Source organism: Pelodiscus sinensis, chromosome 3, assembly GCF_049634645.1.
Source record: "Pelodiscus sinensis isolate JC-2024 chromosome 3, ASM4963464v1, whole genome shotgun sequence".
In the NCBI taxonomy this organism is placed as follows: domain Eukaryota; kingdom Metazoa; phylum Chordata; order Testudines; family Trionychidae; genus Pelodiscus; species Pelodiscus sinensis.
In genome coordinates, this window is record NC_134713.1 from 89,991,425 (window position 1) to 90,004,473 (window position 13,049).

The following is a 13,049-nucleotide window of genomic DNA, read 5'->3' on the forward strand; positions in this document are numbered from 1 at the left end:
CACTGCCACAATTTCACTGAAGTCAATGGAATAAATTCTAGATTTATACTGGTGTAAATTTTGCTTAATTTCAAGAACACATGATCCTAAAATTAAATGGCATAAAATCTCCAGAAAATAGATTATGGTGTTTTAGATGCTGCTTGTAATTATTAGAACTGGAAGCACTGGCTGTTGGGAATCTGGAAGCACAGGAAACAGGAAGGAAGGGGGAGGAGATGAGCCAGGCCGGAGTGAGAGCTACAGAGGGGAGCAGCAGCAGCTTTGTAAAGAGGTTTCACCTTTGGTAAATAAAGGCCTGTTGAAGTTTGTTATTACCTTGCTTGCATGATACAACATATATGTATCAGCAAACTAATTTTTTTCTTCTTAGTTAGGATAAGAGAGGAAAAATAAGTTTTACAAAGAGATTTTTTTTAAAAAGTCATGATAAGTCTCATTTTACTTTGAAAGTATATCTGTATACTGTTGACATTCTCTTTCTCTCTTCATCTGAAAGGATGAAGTTTTTTTATTTGCTTGGACATCCTCATAGGAATTGCAGGAAGAAAAAAGTATCTGCAGTTGTGTAGCCATCTATTTAAAACTCTTCTGTTTCTATGTAACCATAATGTACCACATTGAGCTGATAGGTACTACAAAGGAACTGCTTAGTGTCAAAACTGAATTCATCTGATCAAATAATCTCAAAAAGTGATATTTATCACAAGATTTTTGTACATTCAGGAAGTGTGCTAAATATGCTAATGTTTAATCTTTAAGAATTTCGAGTAACACTGACAAAATCCTGGTTGGATGAGGAATGCTGAATAAAACCCTAAAACGGGACTTTTTAGGGCCAGATTCACTGACAGTCACCAGCTGCTTTGAGTTGCTCTTATAAAGACACCATAAATTCAGTTGAACTGGAGAGTTAAACTTGCTTTACAGCTGTGCTGCTTTGCTTTGCTAAAGAAGTGCAAAACAGTTGAGCTGAAGAATCTGGCCCATAGGCCACAGCTCATTTGTTGAAAAGAAATATCAGGCAGTAGACTTGACTTTTTTCTACTCTGTATCAATAGTTATACTGTACGCTATACTTCAGGTGTACACTTACAGTACCAGAGTGGAAAATCAAGTGCATTGATGTTGCTGCAGGATTAAATGAAAGAGAGGATGATGTGCTGGAAGGAAGCGAAGTCCTTGCTGAAGCAAAATATTTCTGTAACCAGTTGACATGTTATGAAACATGCAAAAAATAAATGGACACATGTTCAAATGTGATTTCACAATTGTCTCTTGGATATGTAGATACCACTTTAAAACAGAAAATGTGGCTGTTCCATAGAAAAATAAAGAGCTTTTTATATCATTTACTGAGGCAGTAACTATATACAGTATTTACAAAAGAATGATGATGGTTACACTTATTTAAGTAATACTTATGGTATTCTTCAACATTCTTCAATGTAACATAAAGAATGCTAGGCAAATTGGTATTGGTACAAAATGAAGTTTGAAAATGTTGATATTACAGGTAGTCCCCGAGTTACGCGGATCCGACTTATGTCGGATCCGCAGTTACGAACGGGGATTTTCTCGCCCCGGAGGACGCGAGCGGCGGGACGCCTGGTCCCGCCGCCCACCTCCTCCGGGGCGAGAAAGCTGCTCCCCGTCTCCCTGGTCTGCTGTGGGAGCCAGCAGACCAGGGAGATGCTGAGCAAAGCGGTGCAGGACCCAGGCCGGACCCGCGGCGCTTCCAGCTGATCTGGAAGCGCCCCGGGTCCGGCCCCGGGTCCTGCGCCGCTTTGCTCAGCGTCTCCCTGGTCTGCAGACCAGGGAGACGCTGAGCAAAGCCGCAGAGGACCCGGGCCGGACTGCGGCGCTGATCTGGAAGCGCCGCAGTCCGGCCCGGATCTTCCACGGCTTTGCTCCGCATCTCCCTGGTCTGCTGGGGGGGTGGGGGGGACGCAGCTAGTGCCCCCCCCAGCAGACCAGGGAGATGTGGAGCAAAGCCCGGGGCCTGTGGTAGAGCAGGTGGGTCGCTGCCGGTTGGTCCCGCAGCACTGCTCCTTGGCGCTACTGGACCAACCCGGCAGCACCCCAGCTGCTCAGCCCCAGGAGTCCTGATTCAGCCGCTGCTGATCAGTTTCAGCAGTGGGTGAATCAGGACGCCTGGAGCAGAGCAGCTAGGGTGCTGCTGGGTTGGTCCAGTAGCGCCGAGGAGCGGCCCCAGGCTCTGCCCCAGGCTTCCTGGAATCAGCTGCTGATCAGTTTCAGCAGCAGCTGACTTGGGGATGCCTGGGGTTCTTAAGTTGAATCTGTATGTAAGTCAGAACTGGTGTCCAGATTCAGCGGCTGAATCTGGATGCCAGTTCCGACTTACATACAGATTCAATTTAAGAACAAACCTACAGTCCCTATCTTGTACGTAACCCGGGGACTGCCTGTACTCTCTCAATAAGCAAAAAATTCTAAACTGCAAAGGAATTTTTTAATTCAGTGTAAAAAAACTAGCTAGCTTCTTGCTGTAGGATATACTTCTTATCAACTTATTGCTTACAACAGGGGAATAAAAGAATTAGATATTTTAAGAACCCGCAGTTACTTTCAAGTTTAACTGGCTGAAACCATATTGCAGTTATACTAGCTGGAAACAAATTACCAAGGTTAGCAATCTGTCTACTTGAAGACATAAAACATGGGGTCTAGAACTTTGCTAACCTCTGCCAACAAATCATGAGTGTAGGGCAGCAGAGGGAAGGGAGAAGTGGCATGTGATAGGATATTTGTACACTGGATATTCCTTTAGGCAATTGGGAAACTGAAGTGAAGGAATACTGTCAAAGATATTGTGGGGTAGGGTCGGAGGAGGTAGGTGGGTGTTTCATTTATTATTCACATACCATTGATTCACTGTTGCTGTGTTTTCCCAAATTAAGTTTGTGTCCTATATATTCTTAATAAAAGTGTTCTTGTTTCACACAGAGACTATATTTTGTGTAGCCATGGAACAAAATGGCACTTTCATTATGGTTTTGATGTCTTCTGTGCATTTGGAAGTTAGGATATTGCATACCCAGAATCTTGCTGCTCCACAGTTGGCATTCTTGTAATCCTTCCATCATGTTAACACACAAAGATAACACTATAACTCAGCTTTTACCCTGTAGGATGGGGATTTAAGTAATCAACAATCAATTCATTCTTGCAAAATCCCATCTGAAACCTAACCAAGTTTGTCATTTTGTTGGACTCTTTTGCATTTAGTGTGCCATAATATATCAGCAGGAGCATAAAAAGGATTAGGGTAAAGTAGTTCACAGGCAATCATCCCACTTAGATGGATATACTGTGGATTCTACTGTATTCCTTTAAAAAGGTTTAACTATATGTGTTTGGCTCTGGATATGTACATATACTAAATTAGCTCATATATTATTTCAACAAATATTCATGGAACTTCACTCTGCACTAACTAGCTCATACATTAAGTGTGAAATACTGGGCAGGGAGAGGCCATTTTTTCATCACACCTATGTCCCCGGTGGTCAGATGACCGGTTGCTGATATTCTCCTGAGAAGTAGCTGCTTAACAGCCATCTGTAACAGGGCCAATTTCTATTCAGACCCATGCTTCTTATCTTCAGAAGAGAAGAGATGATAAAGAAGCAGTGGGAAATACCAGCAGGAGTCAGGGATGGGTCAATTTACATCAAGTTCCTACTCATGGTGGTCAGAGCCCCTGTTCCTTCCTTCCCTTCCCTGCCTATTGGAGAGGAGAAACTGGAGCAGCAGAGGTCAAAAGAGGCCATTTTCCATCAGTGTCTCTATTCCAAGGAATCTGAGGAAATCATCTGAGAGGGTACAACCTGCATGAGGAAAACCAACAGGGAATGACTGAGTTCTTTATTGGAGAGGAATGTTAATACTTCTAGGAATAAGAAGAGGAGGTGATTCTAGCATTACTGGATAAAAAATATCCAACTCAGACAGGCCTCCACTTGGAAACTATTGCCTAGTCTCTTATTTCTTCTTTCTAGGAAATATTGTTGAGAAGGTTGCAAAGGTACAGGTACAACAAAAAATATCTGTCTATCCATTTTCCTTTGGAGCTTGTGCTGGTGTCCATCATTATTTGATCACCACATCTGATCACCAGTGACATTAGACTGGTATAGTAAGGGCCCTCTAGGGCTTTCTGGAGTTTTTGTCTCTTTTTCTTTTTGGAGTGATACCTGGCTGGGATAGATTTTTGGGAAGGGAGAAGTTATAAATATTCTTTTCGTGATGGGAAAAGTTTATCCGAAAGAAGGTCTTGCAGCATGACCTATAGGTGGATAGACTCTCAATTAATCTCATCTCTTCTAGAAGTTCATTCCACACCCAGACTTTATGTGTGTTATTCTGAGCTTTGTTGATCTGATATTTTCTGTTTTTTGGACTCCAGTCAGGTTTTAGACCTCAGAATATCTAGGAAAAGATATTAATTATAGTGGTTGATGACCACTTCAGGGGATTAGATGAAGGCCAAACATCTTTCTGCAGCCTTTGATTCTGCTTATGAGATACTGTTGATATAACTGCAGGCCCTGGCAGAGGTAGCTAGAATTGCTCATTGCTTTCAGTTTAGTCCGCAAGGATGGGATTTATTGATTGCACCTCCTTCTCAAAATCTTTTAGAAGTGACCTCATAAAGGACTAAATTATGTTGCTTCTCTTGTTGTATGGAAATGTTGGTGGGTGTGGGGGAAATCTCGCTCCCCTGGGGTACAGAGCCCCCAGAAGGATCCGAGGCAGGAGGTCAAATCAGTGAGGCAGGAGAGAAATCTAGAAGGAAAAAGCTTTATTATGCATGCATGCAGGCTGACAGCAGAGCAATAGCAGTCAGCACCGAGAGACAGTTTCAGGGATTCTTTATACAGTATGTTCAGACAGTAGTTGTTGATTGTTTTTCTTTAAGATATCAAAGTCTCAGCAGAAGTACTCTGAGATGTTTTTGGTCACACCAGGAGTGCTAGAAGTAAGTTTTACAGTACACAAAGCCACATGAGAACTTGAGTGGAGGAGTCTACAAGGCAAACTGTGACAAAGATAAAGGTTTACATGACAAATTGTGACAGACTAGGAGTATTCATGAACTTGAGATAGGCATTGTAAGGGTCTTGATTAGAGTTAATTTGATTTCACTCTGATACAGGGAGAGAGACACAATTGGAGTTATTTGATTTTTCTCCCACAGGGGACCCTGTCTTGAGTACTGTCAATATGCTAATGATACTAGGCTCTACACTACTGCTTCATCTCACTCAAATATAATCTCTTCCATGCTCTCTCAATGTCTGGTAGAAGATCAAAGTCATTTAAGATTAATCTGCATAAAACAGGTGATGGGATGTGTTTTGACAAAATGGGAAAGTATATACTTACTAATTGGGACAGGGCAGCAAGAATATAATAATCTTCTGCTCTACAAATACAAATTATATTGTCCTTACTCAGGCAGAAAACTTCATTTGAATATATTTTGATCAACATAATTTTATGTATATGTTCTCTTTCATCACAATTAAAACTCCTTTAGTTAATGCTGCTGTGAGTCACCCACGTTCCCATGTGAAATTACTTTTCTTTGTTAGATGCATGAAAGACTGGAAGATTTTACATAAGGAAAGGCGAACAGATACATTAAAACTGAAAATTGGGACTTAAAATTTATTTTTATAGAAGAGAAATAAAAGACAAAATATCATTTAAAAATGGTTTCTGTTAGGCAGCTACAAAAATCCCTGTGATTATTAACTGGAGTTGAACAAGCTATTCAATACAGGCAGTCCCCGGGTTACGTACAAGATAGGGACTGTAGGTTTGTTCTTAAGTTGAATCTGTATGTAAGTCGGAACTGGCGTCCAGATTCAGCCGCTGCTGAAACTGACCGCCAGTTCTGACTTACATACAGATTCAACTTAAGAACCCCAAGCGTCCCCAAGTCAGCTGCTGCTGAAACTGATCAGCCTCTGATTCCAGGAAGCCTGGGGAAGAGCAACTTTGCTCTGGCAAAGCCTCAGAAGCGCGGGAACCCGCCGCTGCTGCGACTTCAGTCCCGGTGCCCCTGGTCTGCTGGAGACGGTCTCCAGCAGACCGGGGTACCGGGAGCAGCTTACGAACGGGGCTTTCTCGCCCCGGAGCTCGCAGGCAGCAATCCGCCACCTCGACCTCCTGGGCGAGGAAGCCCTGTTCGTAAGTTGGGGACTGCCTGTACAGAAAACTTTTACTTGCTGGATGCAGTGTTTTTTCCTGTTTGTTGTTGTAGCTATGTTGATCACAGGATATTGGAAAGACCAGATGAGTGATGTTATATCTTTTATTAGGCTGACTTCTGTTTGGTGAGACAGAAAAGCTTTCAGGCTTACATAGAACTCTTTCTCAGGTTGAAGAAACTAACTCAAGGTATGTCTACACTTGCCAGTAGAGCAGCACTGCTGCAATTAATATAGTGAGTGTTGCTTTTCACGAGACTCAGTAAATCATGTTTTCCCATTGATTTGTGTACTCCTCCTCCCCGAGAAAAGTATGGGAAGTTGATGGGAAATGCTCTTCTGTCAACACAGCATAGAGTATCCATTGTGGTAAATGGCTCTAACGTCTACTTCAGTTATATTATTTACATTAGGTCAATATACCGCAGTAGGGTAGACAAGCCCTCATTGTGTCACTACTAAATAAAAAGTGGAATATATTGTTTAGCATAAACAGTTCACACACATTTCAAATGACCATTCAAGGTGAAGTGACTCATTAATAGCCCTCATCATAGGGAGGGGAGAAGCAGCTGAGAGGAATCATTGTTAGCGGGTCACAGATAGTTGTCATACATCATAAAAGTAGTGTCTCCCGATGGGAATCCCCAAGTGAACATAAAAACATAAGAATGGCTATACTGGGTAGGACCAATGGTCCATCTAGCCCAGTATCCTGTCTGCCAACAGTGGCCAATACCAGATGCCCCAGAAGGAGGGAACACAATAGGTACCCTGTTAAAGTCCTAGCCTTCATCACATCCTCTGGCAAGGAGTCCCACGGGTTGACTGTGCACTGAGTGAAGAAAAACTTCCTTTTGTTTGTTTTTAACCTTCTGCCTGTTAATTTCATTTGGTGAACCCTAGTTCTAATATTGTGGAAATAAGTAAATGACTTTTCCTTATTCACTTTTTCCACACCAGTCATGATTTGACAGACCTCTATCATATCTCCCTTTAGTCTTCATTTTTCTAAGATAAAATTCCAAGCCTTTTTAATCTCTCTTCATACGGAACCCTTTCCAAACCCCTAATCATTCTTGTTACCCTTTTCTGAACCTTTTCCAATGCCAATATATCTTTTTTGAGATGAGGCGACCACATCTGCATGCAGTATTCAAGACGTGGGCATACCATGGTTTTTTATTGAGGCAATAAGATATTTTCTGTCTTATTCGCTATTTCCTTTTTAATGATTCCTAACATTCTATTTGCTTTTTGACTGCCGCTGCACACTGAGTAGATGTTTTCAGAGAACTATCCACAATGAGTCTAAGATCTCTCTCTTGAGTAGCTGTAGCGAAATTAGTTCCCATCATGTTGTATGTGTAGCTGAGATTATTTTTTTCCAATGTACATTACTTTACATTTATCAGCATTAAATTTCATTTGCCATTTTGTTGCCCAATCACTTAGTGTGGTGAGATCTTTTTGAAGCTCTTCACAGTCTGCTTTGGTCTTAACTATCTTGAGCAGTTTGGTATCATCTGAAAATTTTACCACCTCATTGTTTACCACTTTCTCGAGATCATTAATTACCTGTTGGCTTCATTGTTACATCTTTTTGGAATTTGGTATAGGGAATGTGGCAGGTAGAAATAAGGTGTCAGATCCTGTGACCATTTGTGCCAGTAAAAAAGTCACTCAAATAATCTCAGAAAGTGAACACAAAAGCAATCTCAACATGGCCAAAGCAAATTAACCATAAATGTGAACAAATATTCATGAGCACAGTTTGGCATTATTTGCTGAGTGACTTACACTGAGCTAACATCTCAGATTAGTTCTCTCATATGGCAGTAAATAGAAACAAAGTAATGAACCCAAGATACAATGTGGCCTTTCATGAAATTATTTTAAGAACAGTGGAAATATGTGATGCAGCACTTCAAAGTATACATTTTATCAATACTCATTCCCAGGGTAGAAGGAACATATCTAAAGATAAGTGACCGCTGAACTCTAACTTACATCCCTTGATTTCTTACAGCATGGGTTTGTAAGTAGCAATAGGCAAGTGGACCCCCGTGCCTGGATAGAGACTCATTGACTTTTAAAGGGGCTTTGTGCAATCTTTGGGGTCTAACTATGTCCAGCAGCCTGCAAGACTAGACCTTAAGGTATAATACTATAATCTTCTCAGTCCTTCCTCCCTTCACTCCCTTTTCATTTGTGCATTGCCTATTTTGGCTGCCTGCAAACAGACACAGTGAATGTTTTGAAGGCAAAAAAGCAACTTCTCATATCTGGTTAGTTCTAAATTCTTCTCTCCCTTCTTCATGGAATGACAGGATATGATGATAACCAGCCCTCTTTTTGGACTTCTAGTATCTGCTGCATTAGAACTGGTGGTTGCTTCAGGGAATTTAGTTACTCCATTCATCTGTCTTATCACAATAGCCTTTTCTCTCTCTAATGCAACAGATTAGATTCAAGTCCATGGATCGATGTCTGACTTTCTCTTAGTAGTTTGATGTTTGTCGGTTTGGTCTTTTTCTTCTCTTTGTCTTGATTTCCTCCTGCTCTTGATAAGGTTCCCAGCTACACACCAGTTGCCCTGCATACAAGCCATGGGAGAAAGAAATACAGATGCAAGATGTGGAGAACCATGCTGTTTACTTATAACCATTATATGATCAAACCTATCATCTACATCATAGCAGAGTTTATTTTTGCTGGATTGCTATGTTCTGTTTTAGAGATCTTTTCATCACTGATAAAACATCAAAAGACTTAAGGCTTTGGCATTCATATTCAGGATAATTTCAAAGTCTTTCATCAACACTTGAAACTGGATTAGCACCAGTAACTATATTACATTCATCATCTGACCAAAAAGAAAAAAAAGGTAGATACACACTTGACTGAGCAAGAATCTATGAAATGTGAATATTAATTAAAAATACCATGCATATATAAGATGAAATTCTTCATCTTTTCTGCAGTAAGGTTTTCTTTAAAGTAATGAGTTGATAAAGGTCAAGATCATGAAAGGACCAACATACTGGTGTTGGTTGGTGTATTTAGAAGCCATAAACACAAGAAACAGGTTAACAGATGGAAAGGCAATGTAAAAAATTATGTTGAACAGTTTGAGACAGGCTTAACGCATTTAAAAAGGTACGGAACAGAAAGGGACCATTGTTACTTAGGCCAGTATTTTTACAAACTTGCTTTCCTAACCGTACAGTTTATTCCAACATCCAACCTATGAGACAAGTGGGTAATTCAGTTTTTAAATTCATCACCTTCTCGAAAATGATGAAAATAGAAAATATTTTCTGGATTGCTATACATTAATGTTAGCACCTGACCATATTTCTTTTCAGTCACGCTTTGGAAGAGATCAATATGATAAGGAGTAAAAGTGACAAAATAATACCAACTATGGATGCCAGGTGTCCAGTTTTGAACTGGACAGTCCAGTATTTGAGCTTTCTGTTTGGGAAACAAATTGAGAAAATATAAATGAGAAAATATAAATGAGAAAATGTCCGGTATTTTCTAAATAAGATGTAATATAGATTGTGATGTAATTTCAAGTGTGTCCGGTATTTTTGTTGAAACCATCTGGCAACCCTAATACCAACAGACATATTCTTAAATGTATGGTAATCACAAATATCCCTTATTTTTATATGACCTACTTTTGTACGTAGACATCAGCTTTCAGATACGATATACTAAAAGTATAGGGAACATATTCAAATTACAAGATACAGAAACACATACTCAAGGGCAAGTTTTAACTGGTGAAATCCATGCACAAATTCCTTCACTAGTTTTAACATCATACATTCTGTTCTATCTTAAGTTATTATATTTACTTAATTTTCAACTCTTTCTTGAAGTATACTAATTAGTTCTAAGTTTTTTTCTGTGAAGGAGAATGAAAAACTTACAAGTAATTTGACCCAGAGTCTGACATATAATAATATGTTATGTTCTATAATTAAAATAAACACCCATTAAAATATCATAAAATTAATTAGGCAAATGAAAATAAATAGCATTCATTTCAATTTTTATATTATATCCACATTGCCCATCTGGATGTGTCTGTAACAAAGAGCGTGTTTAACTCATGATCATTGTTTGCAGGCCATTAGATAGTTTTAAATTTGAAATATGTAAATGTAATCAGAAAAGTGTTTTTTTTAAACGTGTATCTGCTTTTTGCAGGCCACATACTACTTTTAGACCTAAATCCTCAGCTGGTGTAAATTGATGCAGCTGATTGGAGCTATGCTGATTTATGCCAGCTGTGAATCTGAACCCCAATTGGCATGCTGAAGTACTGTTGATGCCAGCGGGAGTTTGTCGGTGCAGACTGTAGTACAGTACAGACCCTAAGTGCCTTCTGAGTCATATCCATTTAGTTTACTGACAAAAGCAAATGTTTATTACTGTCAGCACTTTTGAGCCAGTTACTGCAACTATGGGGCTGCAGAAATGTAAGCTATGTTTTATCCTGCCTCATGAATCATCAATAAAATAATCTGTTCTGATTCCAGGATCTACATCACTGATGATGGTTGGTAAGTAATGATAGCCAAGGATGAAAAAACAGAGTCTGATTTTTCAAATACCAAAGCTTGCAGAGTTTGCAAATCATAAGCTTACTCTTTCTCTCAAATACAGCACTTCAATTCACGTTACTGCATATGCTGAAAAATTAGCTGAAACACTGAGGCATGCTGATGTATTTTAATACAACTGATGCATATCCTACTATCTTATAGGGCAACCTATCAATTTTTTAATATGTGAAAAGGAAACTGACTAATATTAAATTAAGCTCATGATACTGATCTATGCTGGTAGTTAGAATCTATTTATGTATGCACTTATGTACCCCCCTTAATCATAGCATCTGAATGTAAGAGTAGTGCTGCAGGCTATAAACAAGTGTTTTCTGGTTGAACCATTCCCTTGACACTGTCATGATTTGCATTCTCCACCAAAATTGACAGCAAGGGCATATTTTCACTTGGTTCTTTGTTGTGTAGACATTTATATCTGTGAAAAGTAGGTGTATCAAAAAATCCTACCATGCCATAAATCTAGCTCTCCTCTCTTACATCTATTCTGCATAGATGTAAAAGACTACACAAAATATAAAGGAGCATTGGGCACACTCCAGTAATGGGACATTTGTGAACAAGCATTACAAATGCATAATATGTCCCTAGCTTTAACAAAATGGAAAAAAGCAAAAACTGCATGAATATACTCTGGAGTTGTGGTAATTGGTTTTTATCACTATGCAACAAAACAATGCTTTGTCTACAGAAGTTTAACTGTGGACCAAAATGATATGTGGGGTTGATCCTCAGCATAACTGCCTAGAATCAAGAGCTACATTAATTTACAGCTGGGCTACGTATACTCTGCAGTGCTATTTCAGGGTATCAGAATATCCCAAATAGCTATTCCACGTCTTCACAGCAAGCCCATTATTTTGGGCTCACTTTTCTGATGTCCCTGAAAACCACATTCTACGAGGAGTAAAGGAATGTTTTGGAATAGCACTTTATTTTGGAATTTGGCTCTGTGTAGACAGTGCCAAATGATGTAATAAGCTATTTCAAAATAGCATCAAAATAAGATACACAATTTGCATAGTTCAAATTGCGTATCTTATTCTGAATTACGGTACAGTGTAGACACAGCCCTGGTGAGGATCTTGCCTTTCTTGTTTTAAAGACAAACAAATACCCTCACTTCCTAAATGTACTCCTTTTTCTAGGTCTCCCAATGCTTCCTATCTTGAAGGTGTTTATAGTATTTTTCCAAGTCTGGTTGTCTGGAACCTTTCTCATCAAAGTAGTCTGTTGAAATTGATAGGACTATTGCATAAGTCAGGGGTGGGAACCTAAGGCCTGGGGGCCAGATACAGCCCCTGGCTTGCCTGGATCTGGCCCCTGAGGCTTAGAGCTCCCCCCAGCATTGGGGAGCCCATGTTGACACGTCAGCCCCCGCCCCCCCCCCACTATCTCCTATGGGGCTGGACCACACAATCTACTAGCCTGGGCTCACCTAGTCTCTCGTGTGTAAAGGGAATGTGGGGAGTGTCTTTCTCATCCTCAGTTAGGGGCAAAGTCACTGAGGATTTTTTTGTTTTGTTTTGTTTCTCAGTTGTGGGCAGCCCCCAACTGGTTTTTCTTGTGGTCAGCAGCCTCAGACCCCAAAAAGGTTACCTACCCCTGGCTCAAGTGTTTACTAACATCATAGTTATTCTCTGGATTAAGTACTTTCAGTGCTGAACTGGTCTTCATTTTGTCATTTACATTTCCACGCACATTGTATTTAAACCATAAGAAATAATACTAAAATGAAATAATGTCCTCTTACGCTTCAGTTTAGGATGCTAGTCCTTACACAACTACCTATTAAGAATACCTAATTCAGTAGATTTAGTATAGTATCGTTCACATTATATTTTCAAAGCAACATACTTTTATTAATTACTCTACACAACATCTCTGTAAAGCAGGTAAATATACTTATCCCCATTTTACAAATAGAAAACCCTAGGCAAGAGATTAAGTGACATAATTGTAGTTGTACAGCAAAACAGTGGTAGAGTTGGGATTACAGCCCAGGCTATCAACTCTGCAATCTACCAATAGACCAGACTAGATTGAACTGGTGAGTCAGCACTGCTGGCTGGGAGAGTGGTCAAAGGCATCAGGGGGTTGTGAGGTGTTTGAAAATGAGATGACAGTTCTAAAACACAATGTTTTAGCTACCTCAACTCAAAGTTTGTGA